Raw genomic sequence first — 24275 nt, forward strand, 5'->3', positions numbered from 1 at the left:
TTGGGAATGATGTGAAATTAGAGACAACAGGCGGAGGCAAGTGAGTCAGAGATTCCAGGGAAACTGTGCAGCCCAGTGGAGCAGAATTGCATGGGAATAAGATAAATGGTATGAAATTCACATGAAGTCAAAATGCCCCTTAACATTTCCTCAAGAAGATGCTATGCCAGGACCCAAAGTCATTGCCTGTTAGAAACTTGAATAAGGCCAGTTTTTCCTCCAGAGTTCAAATGTATTACTGTTTCTTTATTGAACCTTGATAACACAGTGAATGCATCTGGGGGTCATATTCAGGTGTTCCAGGCAAGGGTACTTCTTTTTTTTTAATTTAAATTTATTTATATTAATTGGGGGCCAATTACTTTACAATATTGTATTGGTTGTGCCATACATCAACATGAATCTGCCACAGGTGTACACGTGTTCCCCATCCTGAACCCCCCTCCCACCTCCCTCCCTGTACCATCCCTCTGGGTCATGTACCAGCCCCGAGCATCCTGTATCCTGCATTGAACCTGGACTGGCGATTCATTTCTTATATGATATTATACATGTTTCAATGCCATTCTCCCAAATCATCCCACCCTCTCCCTCTCCCACAGAGTCCAAAAGACTGTTCTATACATCTGTGTCTCTTTTGCTGTCTCGCATACAGGGTTGTCATTACCACCCTTCTAAATTCCATATATATGCGTTAGTATAAGTTTTTCTTTCTGGCTTACTTCACTCTGTATAATAGGCTCCAGTTTCATCCACCTCATTAGAACTGATTCAAATGTATTCTTTTTAATGGCTGAGTAATGCTGCATTGTGTATATGTACCACAGCTTTCTTATCCATGGACATCTAGGTTGCTTCCATGTCCTGGCTATTATAAACAGTGCTGCGATGAACATTGGGGTACATGTGTCTCTTTCAATTCTGGTTTCCTCAATGTGTATGCCCAGCAGTGGGATTCCTGGGTCATAAGGCAGTTCTATTTCCAGTTTTTTAAGGAATCTCCACACTGTTCTCCATAGTGGCTGTACTAGTTTGCATTCCCACAACAGTGTAAGAGGGTTCCCCTTTCTCCACACCCTCTCCAGCATTTATTGCTTATAGACTTTTGGATCACAGCCATTCTGACTGGCATGAAATGGTACTTCATTGTGGTTTTGATTTGCATTTCTCTGATAATGAGTGATGTTGAGCATCTTTTCATGTGTTTGTTAGCCATCTGTATGTCTTCTTTGGAGAAATGTCTATTTAGTTCTTTGGCCCATTTTTTGATTGGGTCATTTATTTTTCTGGAATTGAGCTGCAGGAGTTACTTGTATATTTTTGAGATTAGTTGTTTGTCAGTTGCTTCATTTGTTACTATTTTCTCCCATTCTGAAGGCTGTCTTTTCACCTTGCTAATAGTTTCCTTTGTTGTGCAGAAGCTTTTAAGTTTAATTAGGTCCCATTTGTTTATTTTTGCTTTTATTTCCAATATTCTGGGAGGTGGGTCATAGAGGATCCTGCTGTGATGTATGTCGGAGAGTGTTTTGCCTATGTTCTCCTCTAGGAGTTTTATAGTTTCTGGTCTTACGTTTAGATCTTTAATCCATTTTGAGTTTATTTTTGTGTATGGTGTTAGAAAGTGTTCTAGTTTCATTCTTTTACAAGTGGTTGACCAGTTTTCCCAGCACCACTTGTTAAAGAGATTGTCTTTAATCCATTGTATATTCTAGGCAAGGGTACTTCTAATAAACATCCTGCATGGTAAGTTTTATCTGACCCTGCTTCCTAGAGAAGTTGGTACCAGGAGTAGTCTGGGAGCACAGATGGTAAGATTGGGTTTTAGAGCTGGACCATTTATAGCCTGTTTGGTGGTAGGTAGAGCACAGATATCCCCCAGCACAAGGTGGAGGTCCAACTGTTAGAGCTCCATTGGTGAATTATTATAGTAGTAGAAAGAAATTACATGAACTGGGGCAAAGTGTCAGGCTTTTGAGGTATATGAGGCAAACAGTAAGTGTAAAGTCAGTGAAACTGAATGGGTATTGCTAAGCCCTACATCACTAAGCAAAGATAATAAAAGGCTGAAAGCAAAAAACAGGCAATAGCAAGTGAAGTAAGAAAGCAAAGGGCCTCCCAGGTGTCACACAAAAAAGGCTCCCAGATCCTTCAGGATGGCAGAGAAAACTTAGGACCGGGTTTTAATCAGAAGAATAGACAAACTCCAAAGAAGGTTGAGCCCCCAGCTGTGGCAGGTATGCTATGCCTGGTTGGAAAAGAATACAGCCCTGAATTAGTTATTGTAAACAAACTCATTTCCTCTTACATGGCTTATCACATTAATAGATCTGGGAAGACAATGCAGACATATACATACACAAAGTGTCCGTTCTTGTGCACTGAGTGGAAAAATATGGTGGATGTCATTCATTCAGTCAACAGTTAAGTTACACAGTGCCAGGCACTGGGCTAATTGAGATACAAGACAAATTAGTCATGGTAGAAAGGAAATAAGAATAGAATCCAAAAATGCCATTTGGTGAATCGATTTCTATCTACAGGGAGGTTTTTAGTGGCATGCCACAAATCTCAGGCATTGTCCATATCTTATGTAATATTATTTATTAGCCATGATTTTGATAAACAATAATAGGAGACCTATTTGTCACATTTTATTTTGGCACAAAACTAAGTAGGTTAGCAAGTACAAAGATGGCAGGATCAAGATACAACCAAGACTGGAAGCATCGAGCAGAAATGCTCAATATAGACAAATATAAATTTTATGTTAAGAATAAGTACAGGTTGGGGGTGACGCAGCTTGATACCAGCTCATGAGGAAGAAAGTTGGCTTTGAGTGCAACAAGAAAGTGGGCTCTGAGAAAAGAACTGGATTGTCTGGAGCACAGAATGTGATCCACAGAGCACCTGGAATACCGTATCCAGTTCTGGGCACCACATTTTAAAAACACTGATCCACTGAAGTTGGTTCAGTGGGTGGTAGTTACGACATGAAAGGTCTGGAAATCATACCATATGAAGAGAGATTGACAGAACAGAAACCGAGAAGACTGAATGGAAACACAGTGGTTATCCTCAAATATGTGGAGGCATTTAGGTAGAAAAAAAGAATGTCTTGTATTTTGTTCCAAACAACAGAAATAGAATTCCGTTCTCCTTCAGACCTGTCCCATAGACAGGCTAGCATTGTCCAGAACAACTTATAAGGCAGAATATAGGACTAGGAGATCGGGTTTAATCTCCTCTGAAGATTCCTGTGCTTCCTTGGTGGTGCTAGTGGTAAAGAATCTGCCTGCCAAAACAGGAGATGCAAGAAACATAGATTCCATCCTTGGGTTGGGAAGATATCCTGGAGAAGGAATGGCAACCTACTCCAGTATTCTTGCCTGGAAAATTCCACGGAAAGAGGAGGCTGGCATGCTACAGTCTACGGGATCGCAAAGAGTTGGACACAACTGAGTGTGCACACACACACAAAGATTCTTTAGACTCTAACATTCTGTGTTCCCATCTGCCAAAAGTGAAAGTCACTCAGTCATGTCTGACTCTTTGTGACCATGGACTACAGAGTCCATGGAATTCTCCAGGCCAGAATACTGGAATGGGTAGCCTTTCCCTTCTCCAGGGGATCTTCCCAACACAGGGATCAAATCCAGGTCTCCCACATTGCAGGCAGATTCTTTACCAGCTGAGCCACAAGGGAAGCCCAAGAATACTGGAGTGGGTAGCCATCTCCAGGGGATCTTCCTGACTCAGGAAGTGAACCAGGGTCTCCTGCATTGCAGGCGGATTCTTTACCAACTGAGCTATCAGGGAAGCTCTTCAAGTGTACTGGAGTGGGTTGCCATGCCCTCCTCCAGGGGATCTTCCCATCCCAGGGATCAAACCCAGGTCTCCCGCATTGCAGGCAGATGCTTTACTGTCTGAGACACCAGGGAAGCCCCATCTGTCAAAATCTGCTCTCAAATACTTCATTCAGACTCAGGCACACATGATGGAAGACAGACTTATAGCCTCCCCATTACCTCCTGGTATCTGGACTTTAACAAAGTTAGAGACACATCAAAGGGTTAATTTGCTTGCTCGTGGTGAGGCCGTTCTAGCTGAGGATCGCAGTGAACACTAAAGGGTATGCAGCCCTTTCCACTGCCTAGAATTCGCAGGGACGGGACAGTGTTCCCCCAGGAAGCTCACAGCACTTCGCTTTCCTGGCACAAGGAAAAATTCCGCAAGAATAATGTATTTGTTGTTAAATCTGCTCTTCCAGCAGAGCTGTCATTGCTTCCCAGGGAACATCTTTACATCACAAAAGCATCGGTCTCCTTTTAAATGAAAGAATGAATGAACAAAAATGCCAATGCTTTCATTTCCTTTCATCAAAAGCCATGCTTACAGTAATAAAAGACAAACCGGGGTAACTGAGAATACATGAAAGCAGGAGGAAGTACCTAGTAAAGCTTACATTATAAAAGCTCCTTTGGCTGAAAGATTTGCCGGTCTGGATACGAAATTGGCATTTCAGAGCCATATAATTTATGTAAACGGTAGCCACAGAGATATTTTATCTTGGTCATGTGCATAATCTGAAAAGAAAAAGAAAAAAAACTGGACATCATCCGGGAGGACAACTTCCCGCTGGAGCTTTCTGGATGATTTATCAAGAGACTGTGCATGAGGTCACCTCTTTAGGTGGCAGACGCTTTGGAGATAATTGTTATGACCACGACTGGAGACCCTCCCAAGTCTGGGCTCAGGACCCCTCCCCAGCCTCTCTGGGCCGGCTGCCTCCTCCGTAACCATGGCTGACAGCTGTCTGCACACAGTCCTGCAGTACCCAGCCCGACTGGGAGTTATTAGCCCATCTTGACGGGGCTCTTTCCCAAACAAAGACTCACTGGCAGTGAGTTTCTGCAGAGACAAGCTGTGCATGCTCCTGGTGCGCTGGTGTGCAGCTCCCCTAGAAGGGTGGGGAGCCCAGCCTGGGTTTAGAGCAGCACTCCAGAACAAATGTGTGGTTTTGGAGGATGTGAGGATTGGAGGGTGTTCTTTACTCAGTGTAATTCCACACAGGAGTGAGGAAACAGTAGATGAAGTGAAGGGGTTGGTAAAGATGTAGAATAAATAAAAATGAACCCCAAACAGTGAGAAGGCCCAGAGTCAGCCGGGTCCCATTTCTTTGGTCTTGAGTCACATCAGGGAGGTGTAGGCCCTCACAAGGGTTCAGAAGACCTGCTTATGGCCAGTTTTGTTAGGATAGTGCCTTGTGAACAAGCTGGAAAGCAAGACCACTATCAAGCAGAAGCCCAGCACTGGATCTGGATCTGAGAGAACACTCTGGCAAAGGCTTGAAATTCACGGGGTCCACATCCACAGACACCAAGTATGGCTGTGGACAGGAGTGGGGACCTGTTGCGTAGGCCTGAAAGGTGGTAGCAAAATGACCCTGGGTATTTCTCTGTGACAAATTATTGTTTTTTTCCTTAAGGGAAGACTGGAAGTTTGCAGGCTGTTCTTGGCAATTCTGTAATCCTAGCAAAAGAGTTACCCAAACCATGGATCTGTTTGGAAATCAAGAGATCATGCTTATCGATTCCTTATCTAGGTCTGACAACTCTGCTTCACTCTAAGGAAGGGCTTTCACAGTGCAGTTTCCAGAGAGTATCTGAAAGCAGAGAAACAACAGGAGCGGAGAAAATAATTTGCGAATGATCTGAGACTATCAGAAGCTGGTAAGATTCAAGAAACCTAAATCCCTAATGACACTGGGGGCAACTTGTAAATTCATTTAGTGACTCCAAAATGGTCTCTTTCTCAAACAAATTTTTGTTATTGTTGTTTTACATAAACTTCTTCACAGTTAGCAACTTTTTTCTAAAGTACACACTTTTAATTGGTAAAAGCAATCTCTTGCATCATGAGGAATGAGTCATTACAGGACCCAGATGCCCCCTCAGTTTCCTCCACAAACACATAGGTAAGAAAGTGGGTCACAAGAGCCTGCCATCCGTGTCATATTCTTTCTTGTATGTTTCATTCAACATTGTTTTGTACTTATAAGGAATTGTTACACTAATCATCTTTTTGCCAAATTGGCCACAATATAATCCACCTACCACTGACCAACTACAGAAGAAAAATTAAACAAACGTTTTGCTGTTGTTATCCTTTTTTCCCTAGGGGTTGAGCTTCTGAAGCCAGGAGGTCACTTGGATTATGTATACAATTTTGGTAATTGCATTCCTAGATTCTACAAAATGCCACAGCACTCGCTGGAGTCCAAAATAGCTGTTGCAAACAATGACAATTACTGCCCAGACATTTTCAAACACAGCAGGTTACTGGCTGAGGCCGTGATGGAAACCCTAAAAAATATATAAATATTTTGAAATGCTCTGTAAATCAAATTGATGCCCCAGACACAGAGTGGATTGTCTTGGAGCAGCTGAAATCATTTGGAGGCTGACAGGCTTTGTGGAAGGGTGTTGGAAAACTTTTGAGCTTGTTAATATTAAGCCCCAAAGTCATAATTAAATGATTTTTAAGTTTTCTTTCTCTCCAAGAACAGGGATCACAGTTCTGTCTGGTCACCTTCACCCTATAAAGGCCTGTACTCTATTAAAAAAAAAAAAAAAATTACAACTTAAATTTCCCCAGTGCTTCAATATGTTCAGATTCCCACATCCAATGGCTGCTATTGGATGGTGATTGGCACCTGTTTATGGAAGGGGGAGCTGAGGCCCCTGTCCAGTGGTGATCTGAGAGGCCATGAGGGTAGGCAGTTGGGGTCAGAGGGGAACGATGATGGCCCCAAGAAATCTTGCTTACACACTCTAACAGTTTCTGCTGCCCTGGGTCAGATTATGGAGGAGTTGTGGTGCCTTCTGTTTGGAGTTGGGTGGGGCTAATTTTGTCAAGACTGATGTCCAGAGGGAAGCTTCCAAGTCTTGTCCAGTCCGGGTAAGGTAAGAAATCTGACACTAATATAGTCTCACAGCAGCAGGACAATCTGCCACAAGGCCCAGTCCCACCCCAGGATATGAAAAAGCCTGCTTCAAAAACTCCAATATGGCAGGCTGCCCTTGGGGAAGTAGGAGGTCAGAACTTAACCCAGTGCACAGCCTTAAGGAGTATCTCTTCTTTCAAGAGGAAGTCTGGACCTTGAGTGAGACTAAGGAGAGTTTCTTTTCCTAATAAATGTGTGTCATGGACAGAATGTTTGTTTTCACCCAAAATGTATACGTCAAAGCCCTAACCCTAGTAAAATGATGTTCGGTAGTGGGGACTTTGAGAGGTAATTAGGTTTAGATGAGGTCATGAGAATGCGGCCTCCACGATATGATTAGTGTGTCATTGTAAGAAGAGAAGGAGACACTGGAGCTCTCTCTCTGCTAATGATCACACAGACGAGAAGGTAGCTGTCCATATGCCAAGCACAGGGCCCTCAGCAGGAACGGAAGTGATCATCACCTTGACCTTGGACTTCCCAGCCTCCAGACCTGTGAGAAATAAATATCTGTTATTTAAGCCACTCATTCTATGGTATTTCGTTATAGTACCCCAGGCTAAGATAGTATACATGCCAGTATACTGGATTTCCTGGAAGTAAATCCCTACATTCAAGTAAGTCATTTCCTGTAAAAGCTGAAAACTATTAAAAAGAAACAAATATCCACCTATATTCAATTCTTTAAAAAATGTTTGCTTCAGGTCCTGGGTTACAGAAAAAAACAAAACTTCCAAACCCCAGAAAGACATGAACCCTGTCCTCAAGGAACTTACAGGCCAGGAAGAGAGGTAGATATTTTAAAAAATGAGCTGAGTAGTACATTTAAATTGTGCATGAGTATAATATTAATTTATCTCAGCATTTTCCTGTCTTTTTATTTTTTATGTGCCATGGACCATGTGTTATTTTCCACTTGGCAGTGAATAAATCTGTGAAAGACTTTTATCATTATTCAGTGATCAGGAAGCTGGAGGGATCACAGTGCAGAGGACATCTTGACTCTTCACTTCCCCCAATGTCCCCTTGAAGGTGCTTCTAGCCTTTCTGAGGACCTGTCTCGTTGTGGGAACTAACTGCTGCTTGTCAGGCAGCCCTTACAGGTCATGGGCAGGACTCTCTCGGTTGCTTGTAGCATGAACCCAATTGCTACAGTCTGAATGTTTGTGCCCCCAAATTCATATGTTGAAATCCTAATCCCAAAGATGATGGTACTGGAGGGGACTGAGGCCTTTGGGAGGCACTTAGGTCATGAAGGTGGAGCCTCACGAATGAGATTAGTGCTTTTTAAAAAGATTTTGGTTGTGCTGGGTCTTTGTTGCTGTATGGGCTTTTCTCTAGTGTGGTGAGCAGGGGCTGCTCTCTAGTTCCAGTGCCTGGGCTTCTCACTGTGATGGCTTCTTTTGTTGCAGAGCAGGGGATCTAGAGCAGGCAGGCTCAGGAGTTGTGGCGCATGGGCTTGGTTGCCCCATGCCATGTGTGGGATCTTCCTGGACCAGGGACTGAACCCAAGCCCTGGTTTCTTAACCACTGGGCCATCAGGGAAGTCCAGGATTAGTGCTCTTAAAAAAGGAATCCCAGAGAGCTCCCTTGCTTCTTGCACACAACAAGAAGTTCTGACTATGAATAAGAAGAGGGTTCTCACCAAAATGCAAAATGCTGACACCTTGATCTTGGACTTCCCAGTCTTCAGAACTCTGAGAAATAAATCTCTGTTGCTTATAAGCCACCTAGCCTGTGGTGTGTTATTACAGCAACTTTAACAAGCAAAGATACCAATAGAAAGGAAGTTCCTGATTCACATATATCAAATAAACAGGTAAGGCCAAGTCACAGGATTCCATGAATGGCCGTGAGGCCAAGCACAGCAGCTGCTATCAGCAGAAGGAGTAGTGAAGCCATACCAACTGCCTAATACTGGGATGATAGAGCACTTTTGGGGGGATGAAAAATATGTCCCTGTAGTTTCCTCCTTTGGAATAGCCCTAGACAAATCTAATTTCTCTCCAATTTGAAAGTCATCAAAATATTTAAAGATAGGTGTGAAGACTAAGAATTCTTCTCCATGCCAAGTATTCTACAGCCCAAGACCTCATCGCTTAATGCAAAGTCCCCTCATAAGGTGAGTTACCTGTTCATCTTCTAGTTTGTTCATGTCTGTCCCTCTTTGGTCCTCAACACAATCTCCAGCAAGAGGGTTCAGTTCAGTTCAGTTCAGCTCAGTCGTGTCCAACTCTTTGCAACCCCATGGACTGCAGCATGCCAGGCTTCCCTGTCCATCACCAACTCCTGGAGCTTGCTCAAACTCACGTCCATTGAGCCATTCAACCGTCTCCTCCTCTGTCGTCCCCTTCTCCTCCCGCCTTCAATCTTTCCCAGCATCAGGGTCTTTTCCAACGAGTCAGTTCTTCACATCAGGTGGTGAGAAGCCCTGTATCACTGGAAAGGAAATGTCTAAGTTTTCTTCCTAGCATTTGTCTAATAATTATATGCATTTGGGAAACATCTTGGAAGTATTTTGAAGTATAGATCCATCTGTCTGTAGTTACCATACATAAAAGAAGACTTCATAAATATTACCTTTCCTGTACTGTCTAAACACCATGAGGTGCCAGAATATACAGACATATTCTGAAAATAAACTACTCAGAGGAGAAGGAAGCCCCCAGGAATCACTTCCCAAGCAACAGATCATTCAATTGTCATGATGATTAGTAAGAGTTATTAGCAATTTTTCCTCATTGTCTTCCTCTCCTTTACTGAAATACAATAGTGGCCTACGCATGACTTAGTCCTATCCTGACTTGTAATTCAAGAACCATTCACTGAGTGGCTGTTATGTGAAGAATACATTTCAACATTTTGTCTAAGTGATGGTTCGAGGAGCTACGGATTTACTGACTATGCATAGAACCCATTGCTTGTAGTAGAATGAAGTCTTGTCTTCTTCAATTGATCAGCAAAGATTCTTGAATTCCTAATGATTACATTGTACAATTATATTATAGAATTACAAGTAATAGAAATGAGCTCAATCTAGTAAAAGTGATAAAAGGAGGGCATGGTATAAGGATTGAGAAGTGTCTCATGAAATAGCAGGAAGGAGCTGCTTTCACAAGGGACTGGGTGGCGATCAGGAACTAAGGCAACGTCTCTCTCCTAGGGCTGTATGGACTCTCACCTCTGTTTATCGCTGTGTGTCTGCTTCTTCTCTGCTCTAGATAGGTCAGCTTTCCAGTATCACCATGTGCACGGCAGAAGATGTCTGCTTCACAGAGAAGAAGTTTATACATCTGCAGGTCCAGTCATAGCCAGAGACTGACCACATTCTTAAATTCCAACTCCACGTTTTCAGGGAAACTCCATCAGCCTATCCACCCCAAAAGTGAAAGTGAAAGTGAAGTCACTCAGTCGTGTCTGACTCTTTGCGACCCCATGGATTGTAGGTCGTGTCTGACTCTTTGCGACCCCATGGATTGTAGCCTATCCGGCTTCTCTGTCCATGGGATTTTCATGAAAGTGAAGTCACTCAGTCGTGTCCGACTCTTTGCAACCCCATGGATTGTAGCCTATCAGGCTTCTCCATCCATGGGATTTTCCAGGCAAGAGTGCTGGAGTGGATTGCCATTTCCTTCTCTAGGGGATCTTCCCAACCCAGGAATTGAACTCGGGTTTCCCGCATTGCTTTACCATCCGAGCCACCAGGGAAGCCTATCCACCCCAAGGACCCACCTTATCAGCTCTGGTCAAGGCAGCAGGAACGCGTATAACAGGTACGGCTCTGATGGATGAGGGGCCCCTTCTCAGAGTGGGTTGAACAGGCACCCCATAATGCATCACATCTAGTCCTCCTTCACAGTCTGCTTTCAACTCACAACTTCCATGAATTTATTTGTTTTCATGTACTCACTGTGGTCATCTAAATCTTTTTATCTCATTAAGTGCTCCATCTCCATTTTTAGTCACAGCTTCTCGGTTCCTTCCTCTAACGAAGAGATAGTCATGCTGATTCTCACAAGTTGTCAAACAATCTTCTGCAGGACTGATTCTTGGGAGCAGGTTTCTAAGCCTTGCCAGAACCTTCAGTATCTTTGCTTGGAGTAGAGTGAATACTAGATTCTAGCAAACATGTCTGGGAACAGGGCACATGCTAGTTGGCAAATATCCAATGGAAGCAACAATCCACAGGAATACTCTAAGAATTAAGGGGGGAGTGGCAGTCCAAGCCCCTACCTGTGACTAAAATGATGACACAGGATCCCCTTGAGATTTACAAGCCCACTGTGGTGGTAGAACAGTCCTGGGACACCAACAACCTCAAGACCTGGCATCTTACGTGCAAGATGTCCTTGCAGCCTCGTATCAACACATGGGGTAGGGAAGTATACAGGAAACTGAAGCAGCAACATCAGACGGGTGACAGAGGCAGGGGAGGAAGACAGCTCTTCTGCCCCCTCACTAATGCTTCCTCTGCCCCAGTGTCCCCCAGTGCCCTCTAGGTGACCTGTGCCTGGAGGATTCTTAAGGAAGGGCTGTCTGTGCTTCCAAAGGGGCAGCAGCTAGTTCCTGAGGCATGGGGCTTGGAGTACAATGCTGTTTTAGTAAGGAACAGATGTAAACAACTGTGATCGGGCCATGGCAACACCATCCAAAGCCCATCTCCCTGGAGGCCTATACCCGTCAACAGCAATCTTATCATCTTGGACAGCTGGTCCACCATGTTCAACATGCCAAGTCTCTACTGACTGGTACCTCCTGGCTTTGCATTTTATTCTTTTTGGTGGTGTCTGGTGAATTTTTCTTTTCTTTTCTTTTCTTTTCAAGAACTAAGCGTCCTGCTTCTTTGGTGAAACTAGTTGGCTTCCATTTCATTTTTCAGGATAACTCAGTGTATTGATTTTTCCCTTTGCTGGTGATCAACTTGGCATCTATGCCTGTGGGGAAGCTGTTTAGTTTTCCTGTTGTTTCAAGTTGGTTCTAGACATTTCAGACTGCCCCAGACTAGTTGAACGGAGGCACTTACAGCCACATGCTCATTATGAAAGGTCTCACCTGGACCAGCCAGGTGTGGAGTCTGTTCTTTGCCAACTGCCTCAGATGGTGATCTGAGGATTGGCAGGCGACTCTGTCCCATCTGTCACCTGTGGGGCCACACAGCAGGGAAGCAGAGGTGTCTGGTGTCCATCTGCTTCCCTCCAGCAGAGGACCCAGCCTGGGTCATGCTCACTCCTGCCCCTTTGGGGAAAGGTCTCCATTTCACATCACCAACCGTTGCCAACTTGGATTCAAAGCCAAACTATGTTGGGCTGTAGAACCTTTTGGATATTTGACATTGTATCAGGAATACTCCTGAGAAGGAGGCAAGAGGTCTCAAAAATGCCTCTTTTGGCTGGGAGGCAGGAAACTGACTCTGGGGCTATTTGTACGATACAGCCATGGAAAAGCTGACTCACATCTCCATAACTCCACTTCTCCTTCTCAAAAATGGGGACGATTCTGTCCCTTGAAGCTTCCTGAGGCCTCTGGGCAGGGGCAGGAGCTGTGTTCAGAAGTACCTGAGCCCTGTGGCAGAAACGCTCCCCGCTTATAAACAGGCAGGATCATCTATCATTTTGTAACTACTTCTCAAACAGGCTAGACTTTGACTTCTGGCGGAATCCCATTTCTCTCCTCTTGGACTGAGAGCGTGAACTCTTCAGGGAGCCAGTTTGTCCCCCACGAAAGACCTCTGGCTCATCAAATGATATTTACTGACCAGTCTCATGCACAGGGCCCACCACTGGCAACTTAGACAGCGAACTTTCTGAGCACAGACTGTTTCTAACTCTGTGTTCAGGACAGTAACTAGAAATTAGCAGCAATCAAGACTCAGTTGAGATCATCATCTTGGGCTATTTTCTGTCTGGCAAGTGTGTGCATCCAGGCTTCTGCCACAAACCTTCTTAGCTAAAAACCCTCTCTGTCTGCCCTGCAGCCCAGGGGATAGAAGCCCACACTTTGTGGGCAGGAGCTGCTCTCATAACTGTACCTATTTTGGGCAGACACTGAGGGAACAGGCAAGAATTCCTGTAGCGTTAGATCGGTAAAGAAAAGATCTGCCTTGGATTTAACAGCTTATACATCTCAAATAGGACAGAAATTCTGAATATTGGAAAAAAGAAGAAAACCCAGAACCATGAGGGTATATTTATATGAGCTGAGGAAGGAAGTTGAGGAATGGGGCTATGATGAGGAGCATTCCCTTCACTCCAGGTCTGGACATCCCTGTCTGTCTGAAGCAATGGCCTTTCCTTTCTGATGCTCTGGCAAGAGTGCCAAGATTTTCCCATGAGCTCATAAGGATGGGCTGTTTTCATTTCTCTAGATAAATTTGGAGAAAGATTTCACAACGGAATCTCAGAATAGTCATCTTCAGCTGGACCTGGCTCACAAGATTGGGCAGCCAGGCATGTGGCAGAAAAAGAACATTCTATCTGGGGCACTGTTTTCAGGAAGCATGCCCCTAGGGGGATGGGAGGAAGAGTGTTATGGAGAGAAGAGAAGGCACAGGAAGGGGGTCATGTGTCAACGTTTTCTCCTTATATCTTAGTGGGGATGTGTGCTTCCAATGTACTCAGATGAACATTCAGAATAGAAACCACCTAAGTGGTGCTGTTTCGGACAAGTCAGTCTCATGGCAGAAAGTAAAAAGAAAGAGCCAACCACAAATGGCCAGGACACAGAGTATGTCACATTTGCTCACATGCCATTGACTAAACACAGAAAGTCGTATGGCCAAGCCCAAAGTCAACAGGACAGGGAATAGACTTTATTCTGCAGCAGGGGCCACCTCAAGTCACAGGGCAAAGGGCAAGGATGAGAAAGTAAAGGAGCAGCTGGGAAGAACAATATATCCCACCACAGCCCTATAACATGACCCACTTATGTAGCTAGTATATCCCCATCCTGTGGGCTTGAGGGTCTTTCCCCAAAATCTCCACAGTGCTTTCAGTTCAGGTCAATCACTCAGTTATGTCTGACTCTTTGAGACCCCATGGACTGCAGCACACGAGGCTTACCTGTCCATCACTAACTCCCAGACCTTACTCAAACTCATGTCCATTGAGTCGGTGATGCCATCCAACCATCTCATTCTCTGTTGTCCCCTTCTCCTCCTGCCTTCAATCTTTCCCAGCATCAGGGTCTTTTCCAATGAGTCAGTTCTTCGTATCAGGTGACCAAAGTATTGGAGCTTCAGCTTCAGCATCAGTCCTTCCAATCAATAGTCAGGACTGATTTCCTTTAGGATGGACTGAGTGGATCTCCTTGCAGTCCAAAGGACTCTCAAGAGTCTTCTCCAACACCACAGTTCAAAAGCATCTTTGGCTTTTGAAAGTCAAAATTCTTTGGCGCTTAGCTTTCTTCATGGTCCAACTCTCACATCCATACATGACTACTGGAAAAACCATAGCTTTGACTAGATGGACCTTTGTCAGAAAAGTGATGTCTCTGTTTTTTAATATGCTGTCTAGGTTGGTCATAGCTTTCCTTCCAAGGAGCAAGCATCTTTTACTTTCATGGCTGCAGTCGCCATCTGCAGTGGTTTTGGAGCCCAGAAAAGAAAGTGTCACTGTTTCCATTGTGTTCCCATCTATTTGCCATGAAGTGATGGGACCATTTTTGAATGTTGAGTTTTAAGCCAACTTTCTTCCTCTTTCACTTTCATCAAGAGGCCCTTTAGTTCCTCTTCACTTTCAGTTCAGTTCAGTCGCTCAGTCGTGTCCGACTCTTTGCGACCCCATGAATTGCAGCACGCCAGGCCTCCCTGTCCATCACCAACTCCCGGAGTTCACTCAGACTCATGTTCATCGAGTCGGTGATGCCATCCAGCCATCTCATCCTCTGTCGTCCCCTTCTCCTCCTGCCCCCAATCCCTCCCAGCATCAGAGTCTTTTCCAATGAGTCAATCTTCGCATGAGGTGGCCAAAGTACTGGAGTTTCAGCTTTAGCATCATTCCTTCCAAAGAAATCCCAGGGCTGATCTCCTTCACAATGGACTGGTTGGATCTCCTTGCAGTCCAAGGGACTCTCAAGAGTCTTCTCCAACACCACAGTTCAAAAGCATCAATTTTTCAGCACTCAGCCTTCTTCACAGTCCAACTCTCACATCCATACATGACCACAGGAAAAACCATAGCCTTGAGTAGACGGACCTTTGTTGGCAAAGTAATGTCTCTGCTTTTCAATATGCTATCTAGGTTGGTCATAACTTTCCTTCCAAGGAGTAAGCGTCTTAATTTCATGGCTGCAGTCACCATCTGCAGTGATTTTAGAGCCCCCAAAAATAAAGTCTGACACTGTTTCCACTGTTTCCCCATCTATTTCCCATGAAGTGATGGGACCGGATGCCATGATCTTCATTTTCTGAATGTTGAGCTTTAAGCCAACTTTTTCACTCTCCACTTTCACTTTCATCAAGAGGCTTTTTAGTTCCTCTTCACTTTCTGCCATAAGGGTGGTGTCACCTGCATATCTGAGGTTATTGATATTTCTCCGAGCAGTCTTGATTCCAGCTTGTGCTTCTTCCAGTCCAGCGTTTCTCATGATGTACTCTGCATATAAGTTAAATAAGCAGGGTGACAGAGACAGCAAATCCTCATAGACTTTCTTTTTAAAATTGTGATTCAATATACACAACATAAAATTTACAATTGTCTTTTTAATGGAAGGTAATCCCCTGGTGGCTCAGACAGTAAAGAATCAGCCTGCAATGCAGGAGACTGGGATTTGATCCCTGGCTCGGGAAGATCCCCTTGAAAAGGGAATGGCAACCAATCCTGTATTCTTGCCTGGGAAATCCCATGGACAGAGGAACCTGGTGGGCTATAGTCCATGGGGTCGCTCAGAGCACAATGAGCAACTGACACTTTTTTAATGAACACAATTCCTTAGCATAAGCACATGTACATCGTGTACTGCCATCACCATCATCCATCTCCAGAACTTTTTCATTTTCTTCAACAAGAATTCAAATGAAATATAACTCTTCCCTCCCCTCCCCACAGTCCCCGGCAACCACTGTTCTACTTTCTGTCTCTATGAGGTTGACTCCTCTAGGTACCTTCATACAGTATGTGTTTTTTTTGTGACTGCCTTGTTTTCTTTACCATAATGTTCCCAAGTCTCATCCATATTGTAGCAGGCATCACAATTTCCTTCCTTTTTAAGGCTGATAATATTCCATTGTATATATCACATTTTGTTTATCTGTCAATGGACACTTGGGTTGTTTCCAGCTTTTGACTGCTGTGAATAATGCCACCACAAACATGGCTGTACAAATGTCTCGAGTCTCTGCTTTCAGTCTTTTTGGTTATCTACCCAGATGTGAAACTGCTGGAAAATATGGTAATTCTAGGTTGAATTTTTTGAGGAATGTCCATAGACTGTGGCCGTCCTTATCTCTGAAGTTTGTGGTAAGCAGAAATTTCTGCTGTTGACGGCTTAGGTCTGTTTTTCCTAGAGCCACCGATTCAGTCCCTCAAACTGGTTCTTCCCATGTCGGAGAATATCAGTAAGAATTTTTAGGATTTTGTTGACTCACCTTCTTTTCTGAGTACCAGTTATGATGGGTAGGTTCAAAGGTAGGAGTTGCATGGAACTGTGTGGATTGCACAAGACTTCCCTTCAATCACTGTTTTTCAATACAGACAGCAGAAAATTATTCCGCCTCTATTGTTGGCTTGTTGTTGGTGATGTTTTTAGTCTTTTAAAAAACTCTCTTGTTTATTTTATTGGATTGAGGGAAGACAGATTCTATATTATGACTTTATTCTGTCATTTAATCCTGGAAATCTATTTTTTTAGTTTTTGCTAAAATTGCCATTTCTCTTTTATACAATTTCAGTACATGTCTCAAAAAAGATTGGAGCTCCAAGCTAAGATGCTGTTTTAAAATTATCTGTGGGTTATCACATTTTCCATAGCTTGTCAAGAGAGTAAAACGTTCATTTTAATTACACTAACAACTCTCACTAGGAGCTGTTACAATTTCCTTTATGTAGCAGAGGAAGACCAGTTCTGTGGGTCTGAATATTTTTGCTTTCATGAATAATTCAATAAGGCAGTTAACAAAGATGAGTAGTTGTTCACAGTCAATTGGGGGTGAAATGATGGGAGATGATTCAAGCTTTTCTCAGCAGAGCTATGATATCATTTGGCCAGGTTTCTCCAGGCTCCCTTGAAATGCAGGAAGATTTTGAGCATTATTTACATAAATCTCTGCTCTCAGCTTGGATGAAACTAAGGAAAGCATTTCTTAGACTGTGGATATATGCTCAGCAGGTGCTACAGGCCTCAGCATGGGAAGCTCTAAGTGAAGAGCTCCCAAACACCAGGCTTCTGCCCCCGAGGAGGCTTTCAGATATGTGATATTGTCCCTAGTCCCCTACAAACAGTGGATCCTAGGCACCAGTAGCAGAGACACTGCGGATTTCATCTCGGCCTTTTTGGAGCTGGAACATAGAGTGAGGCTTAGTACCAGCCTCTGTGTTCTCAGGGTCCATGTGCTACAGCTTCTGGGAGCACTCTGTCTCCATGACAGTGCCCTCTGCGAGCAGTTGACTCTTCTGCATGCACCCCTGGAACTGCGATGGCCATCCTGCACATGAGGGAAGCCACAGGCATGTGGAGACAGGCAGAGGGACCTCCAGGGTTCCTCCAGGACCCTGTGGAACAATGGGCTTCCGTCTGGAACTGGAACTGCACTGCCCTTAGTGTTCCAGTCACTTGTTTAGTGTTGTAAGTGGTAGGGGTGGTTGAGTCACTAAGTCGTGCCTGACTCTTGAGACCCCATGGACTGCTAGGCTCCTCTTCCATATGATCTCCCAGGCAAGAATACTAGAGTGGGTTGTCATTTCCTTCTCCAGGGGATCTTCCTGACCCAGGGATCAAACCCAAGTCTCCTGCATTGCAGGCAGATTCTTTACCAACTGAGCCACCAGGGAAGCCCTTAGTGTTGTTCGTGTGTTGTGTTTAGTCGCTCAATTGTGTCTGACTCTTTGTGACCCCATGGACTGCAGTCCACCAGGCTCCTCCATCCATGGGGATTCTCCAGGCAAGAATATAGGACTGGGTTGTCATTTCCTACTCCAGGGGATCTTCCCAATCCAAGGATTGAACCCAGGTTTCCTGTATTGCAGGCAGATTCTTTACTGTTTGAGCCACCAGAGAAATCCAGCTATTAGTGTTGTATACATGCAGTTAAAAGCCTTCTTAGTTGAAAAGGAGGTTAAACGGAAAAATAAGAATAAGATAGTTAACTTCCATGTTTTTAGTGTTCAAATGTACTCTCTCTTAGAAAGGATAGATTTTAGAAAAATGTCTTTGCTTGGCAGAGCAAAAAGTTAGCCACTCTACATCTGTCTTCAAAGTAGTTTGAAATTTTAGTGGTCCATGAAATCTGAAAGTCTGGGAACCACTGCTCCAACTTGAGAAAAACTCATTTTTGGACAAAGACTCAGAATTGGGTTTTAGCCCAGTTGCTTTCCTCTCTGGCTACTCCTTACATGAAAGACTTGTGATTCCAAGTCCTGCTTTTCACTTGGTTTCCTGCTTATAAAGATGAAAAAGGATAGGAAAGACTAATTCACTAAGCTTTCTTTTTTTTGACTGAGATATCAATAAGCCATTGCTCACTCCTTCTTCCTCTCTCTAAACATACACACACACACACACACACACATGCATGCATGTGAACACACATATACATGTATACACATGCAATACATGCCCACACATTCTGTGGGGATGAACATTCTTCCCATTTACCCATCACCTATATTTACCAATTATTAACATTTGCTATATTTGTTGTTCTCTCTCTACACCTGCCCCATTTTAAAAAATCAATTCTTTGAAAGCTATTTGCAAACGTCACAACACTTCCCTACAGATAACTTTTAACGACACAGTTGAACTTGCTACAATTAATTACGTATGGTTACAGTCAGAAATTTTGCAGTGGAGTTGGAATTTGAGAGAAGTTTCATTAACTAGGGGAGCTATTGACTCGCTGATTGTAAAGAAAAATATGGCTGAAATCATTTGCAGCAAGACAGTTACAGGAAGGCAACACTGTCTTACAAAACTTAGGCTGGAAGCACCCATGGTCCGGAAGGGCCAGAGGAAGGGAATTGTTTTTCTCCATGAGTTACTTGTTTTGGGACCACTCTTCTGGGATCAACAAGCAGAGAGGGATGTTGGATGTTCCTCTTCCTAAATGTGATTTGCAACAAAGGATAGGCACTGGCAGTAGAATTGTTTTCTCATAAATCCTGGTTTTCTACAGTCCAGCTGGGCACAACATGCCAGCGGATGAGTCTCTTAACCTCTCTCAGCCTCAGTTTCCTCTTTGATAAAATCAATATTATGATAAGATAATGGACAGAAAGCCCCTTCTAATATGACCTGACCGGATATAGAGCATACAGTAGGTGCTCATTAAGTGGCATATACAATTTTTTTACTTTCTTAAGTTTGAGGACAACAGTTTTAAAAAGAGCAAATGCAATTTCACAATGAAAATATAAGTGTTTATAAAATAGTAGTGTGGTCTCTTTTCAAAGTCTTTATCTTTTAGGGCCACATTCTAAAATATTTAATGATGAAATAATTTTGCTTAAATAATCCACAGTAGAGGAGTGTAGATGGAAAAAAGGCTGGTCATGTGTTGATAACTGCCAGAACTTGGGTGAAGAAGGCTGAGTAGTTAAACAAGTCTCTCTGCTCTTTGCATATGCATGAAAATTTCCAAAATAAATTAAAACAAAATAAAGTTGATACTTTCTTGCCTAAAGCAAAAAAAAAAAAAAAATCAAATATCTTCAACAATGCGGGAAACAGTTCTAATTTCTCAGCACCCCTTATTCCTATAAAACATATTACATTAAATAAATACACTATCACTTATTATTTTCTTCATACACTTCTTGAAGGGATCCCATCGTCTTATCAGAGCTTTTCTCCTAGGCAATTATCAGCAACTTAATTACTATGAAGTGGATGAAAAAGATCCATTTGTTAGACTGTTGGTGGTGGTGGGGGGGGAGGGGAGACTGTAAACAGGTTTAAAGTGAAGTTTTCTTTTTGATTTGGAGTGACAGTGGACTCCAAAAGTGTCCCTGACCATAGCTGTCACCACTAATTTTGAGGAACAAGAATTCCTGGCCACCCAAGGAGACTTTTTGAAGCTGTTTGGAAAGACAGGGTATGAATTTAAAATGATCTGGCTCTTTGGGGGTGGGGAGTGGAGTGTTGTGTGCTCAGTCATGTTCGACTCTTTGCGACCCACCAGGCTCCTCTGTCCATGGAATTTTCCAGACTTTGGTGGGGGTGGGGGAGGGTGGGAAGGAAGATACAAAAATTGTGAATTTTAAGGCATGTTACAGCAAAAATCTTGGGAAAAATTTTTTTTGGTTTGTGTCTTGATATTTACATGGGTATCTGTTTTATATGTAAAAAAAAAAAAAACTCATGGTAAAAATTCACACTTCAAAGTTAAATAAGTAAGGGAGTAACTATCTTCTTCAAAAGACCACTTGGAATTCCTTACAGTAGCAGTCGACCCCATATGTTTGAGTATCTGTTTACACATCATTAACAACTTCCTTGAAAACTCTAGAAGAGAGGCAGACTAAGGGAGAAGACACTCAGTGCTGGCTTGTCAGCCCCACATGGAGCCAATTCACTTCAGAGGACAAGGCTCATTTTGGAATTATCATTTAAGAAAATGGGAAATGACTTGAGCTGCAGGAATGCAACACACAGACAGTTGTGTAAACTTGTGGCATTTCCCAATGGTGAGGAAGCAGAGCACCAAGTCTTGCGCACTTGGCGGCAGCTTTGCTAGCGGTGCTGATAGACCTTGGTTAATTAGCCCTCTGGAAGGGAATCCTGAAAGGACAGCTGTGTGCTAACCTCCAGGGTCTGAGAAGTGGTTCTGCTTCCTGTATTTAAGAGTTGACTCAGTTCTAAGAGGTCAGAGATCTTTCTTCTCCCTAACAGATAACACATCAGGTTAGGTGGTCCAGGTTTCAGCTAATTTTAGAAGTAGAAATAGGGATATTTAGCAAAAGCATGTATTATATCAGTCTTAAATTGGATTATAAAGTAATGCCAATAATTTTTAGACAAAACACCAGCACTTTTGCATCCAAATGAGTGAAATCCTTCAAAAAAGTCACTTGCTCAAAGCGTATTTGGAGTTGTTTTTGTGGTATCACCTGGGGTCAATTTGTAAGACAGAAGATATTTGTAGCCAAAATGATTATATGCAAATTACTCATCAGATCTGGTTTTGAAATTTTGTGAAAATCAAATCCATCTTACTCGGGGAGATAGTCTAAACAAGCAATTTTAAGACAGCTTTGAGTGATGATTTTGCTCTTAGGATGAGTACAGAGTGATCTCCAGTGATTACATGGAAGGGAACAGCACTTATTTGGAGAGTTAAGTTCTAAAGTATTGATTTTAAAAGCCAGACATAGGAGATAGCTGGTACATGTAGTTTCTGCAGTTGAGATTAAATATGGGAAAAAATGAAACAGTGGGGCCTCTCCTCCTTCCCTTCAGCAGGAGCTTCCCACACTGGAGGGGACTTGGCTCCTGGCACAGTAAATAATAACATCTTCCTGACCCAGCCTACATTCAGAAAATCCTGAAAGCTAAATGTGTCCGCTCCAGGTTATTATCTTGTTTCATAATTTCAACATACACTTCCCCTTTTAAATCTCAAAATAAAATGTATTTAATTTCTCAACTTTACTTTTTCTCTGTTTCAAAGTTTAAAGCTCTTAAATTCGTCTTTATTGCATTTAGGTCAGCTGTGAGAACTGTTTTTCCCCTACCCATTTTAATTCAAACTCACATTTTAGTCACTTCTGGGAGTGTTTTTTTAAAAATATCAAGCCATTCTTACTACTATCTAGATAATAAGTACACATTATCTCTTTTAACTTGGACGTCATCCTCCTTTGCCTTTATATTTGTATAGATACAAAGCATCAGGAGGTTTTTTTATTCTAACAACAACATAAGCAACAAACAGGAACTAAATGTTGATTCATTTATATTGGATTTGAATGGTTAAAAATAAAATACCAAAGTTGATGATACTGAAAGAAGGGGAAGAGAACAGCATGCTTTTTGCTTGCCTTTGGAACACAAAAGCAATTCCTTAGTGCATGTACACTTTGGTTTTCCTTCTCTGCAGCCTGTTGAGTGACCTGGTTTGGGGAGGAGCTGGGGTGGAGGGCATAGGTGCATGAGGTCCATCTTGCCAGGCTGAGTCAGGCCAATGCAGCTGCTGGCCTGGGCACAAGCGTGGGCGGCCACCTGTGGCTCCCAGCACAGCTGTTTGGTAGAGGGCCAGCCAAAAGCCCTGTCGGTGGGGTGGAGGCAGGTGGCCAGTCGGACAGCCAATGCATTCTGGCATGGGCTGAAAGAACACCTGGTTCCACTCTGTGGACCCACCACAGAAGGTCAAAGAATGTGCTTTCTGGCAGCAGCCCCATGGCCTGGGCTTTCCAGTCCCTATGGTACTGCTCTGACTGAAACAGAGAATCCCACCTTCCTTCTTCAGAACTTACCCCAAAGCCAACACGGGACTCATTCTGCTCCAACTGAGTGGATGCAGGTCAGCAAGGCCATCTGGCACGTCTGGAAATGGCGTGGGGGGCTGTCAGGCAGGGACAGGCTCCGTGGTTCCAAACAGGACGTTTCAGGAGCGGTGACAGCCTTCGTGTTGCTTGGCTGCTGCCACATCCTCCAGTGTCTTTGACCTTCCTTCTCCTCCTCTTCCCACGAACTCTAACCACATGCTCGGAAACCACTTCTGGTCCCCACCTGTAATTTTGTCACCAGACATAGGAATTTTCAGAGTGAACACCACCACCTACCAGACAGGAGCCCCAAGTTTACCCTTCGGTGACCCCTCAGGCCCCTCCCATGGCCTTGGGCCCACTGCTTCCCAGGAAGTAGGACCTCATCGCCTCTAGCCAGGTTGTTTTCTCTTTGGTAGAGGAGCTTCCTTCCCAGCTTCCTTGTCCCAGAGGTGGGCCAGGCAGCTCCCTTCTATATGCCAAAGAAGTAACATTTCCTCACTGGCCTGTGACTATTCATAACTTATTCAACCTCTCTGAGCCTCAGTTTTGGCATCTGTAAATGGGGATCGACAGTATTGTCCTCACAGGTTTGTTAAGAGAATATTCCACGGGACAGCATATGCTAAGTGTCTAGCACAGAAGCTGGTCACAATAGGGCCTCAGCAAACACTGATATAAATGAATGCCCATGGTTAATGCCAATCTCCAGACATAGTGGGCACACCTGGCCTGGAATCGAACTTCCTGTGGCCATATTTGCTTGGGATTTCAGGAGCGTCATCTTATAATTGCTGCTCTGTGAGCCCATGCAGTAGCCTGCTATCCACAACTGCCCTTGCCAGGGCCACAGAGCAGGCCTCCCAAGAATTACATCAGTCTTGGGCTGGTGGATGCCACCAACTTTTTGAGCCATTGATCTGAAGAAGCACTCTGAGTTCTAGGAGGCCTTGCCCCTTTTTATGTGAAACCTCTTGGTGAGGTAAGGTGTTCAAGCCAAAAATTTAAGAAGCACCTATAGAGTTCAAGGCTTTCAGTGTGCTAAGGAAAGCCACTGACCAAGAGACAATATGGGCATAACCTTGGTTTGCTCCACAGAGCAGAGCCAGCCCTCAAACCACTGTTCCATTTCCGGCCTCAGATATCATCTGCGGATGAAATGAGGGATGAACAAGGCTAGAAATAACCCTCTGAGAAAGAAACGGGAGAAAAGACCGTTTTCCTTTTAAGTTCCAGCCTGAGGTTTTGACGTCTAAGGCACAAAACCATTGTGAACAGCTGCTTTTTTTAAAACCATGTGTCAGTTTAGTCCACACATTCTGATGATATGAACAAGACAGAATGGCAAAAATAATCTGTCACTTTTTTTTATTCAGTGAGTGATCTCTTTTCTGTGACCACTTATTTAGAATTTTCCAGTCCTTCTGGGCTATGACTTTTTTTTTTCCCCCCTGAATTACATTTCTTTTCCCTTCTTTTAAAAGTAATGAATCTTACCCTTGCCACACAAATTCACGTATTTTCGTTACCAAGGTCAATATCCAACTTTCTTCCTAATTTACTTGAAAAAAAAGTCACCTGGCCTCTTGGAGCATAAGGTTGAAGGGTCCTACTGCTCCTCCAGCAGTGGCAAA

The 24275-nt window shown here is 43.5% G+C and overlaps 1 long non-coding RNA gene across 1 annotated transcript; it reads right to left on the bottom strand.

Moving 5' to 3' along the window:
* Positions 1-5865: 5865 nt before the first annotated feature.
* LOC147350448 (uncharacterized) lies at positions 5866-22795 on the bottom strand. Its single transcript, XR_015148924.1, has 4 exons — positions 22630-22795; positions 10185-10373; positions 9135-9442; positions 5866-7496 (listed from the first exon to the last, which is right to left on the bottom strand). It is a non-coding gene; the product is annotated as an uncharacterized LOC147350448 (long non-coding RNA).
* Positions 22796-24275: the final 1480 nt, after the last annotated feature.

Source organism: Bos grunniens, chromosome 20, assembly GCF_055505025.1.
Source record: "Bos grunniens cultivar Pamir isolate PY7600 chromosome 20, Bosgru_T2T1.0, whole genome shotgun sequence".
Taxonomy (NCBI): Eukaryota; Metazoa; Chordata; class Mammalia; order Artiodactyla; family Bovidae; genus Bos; species Bos grunniens.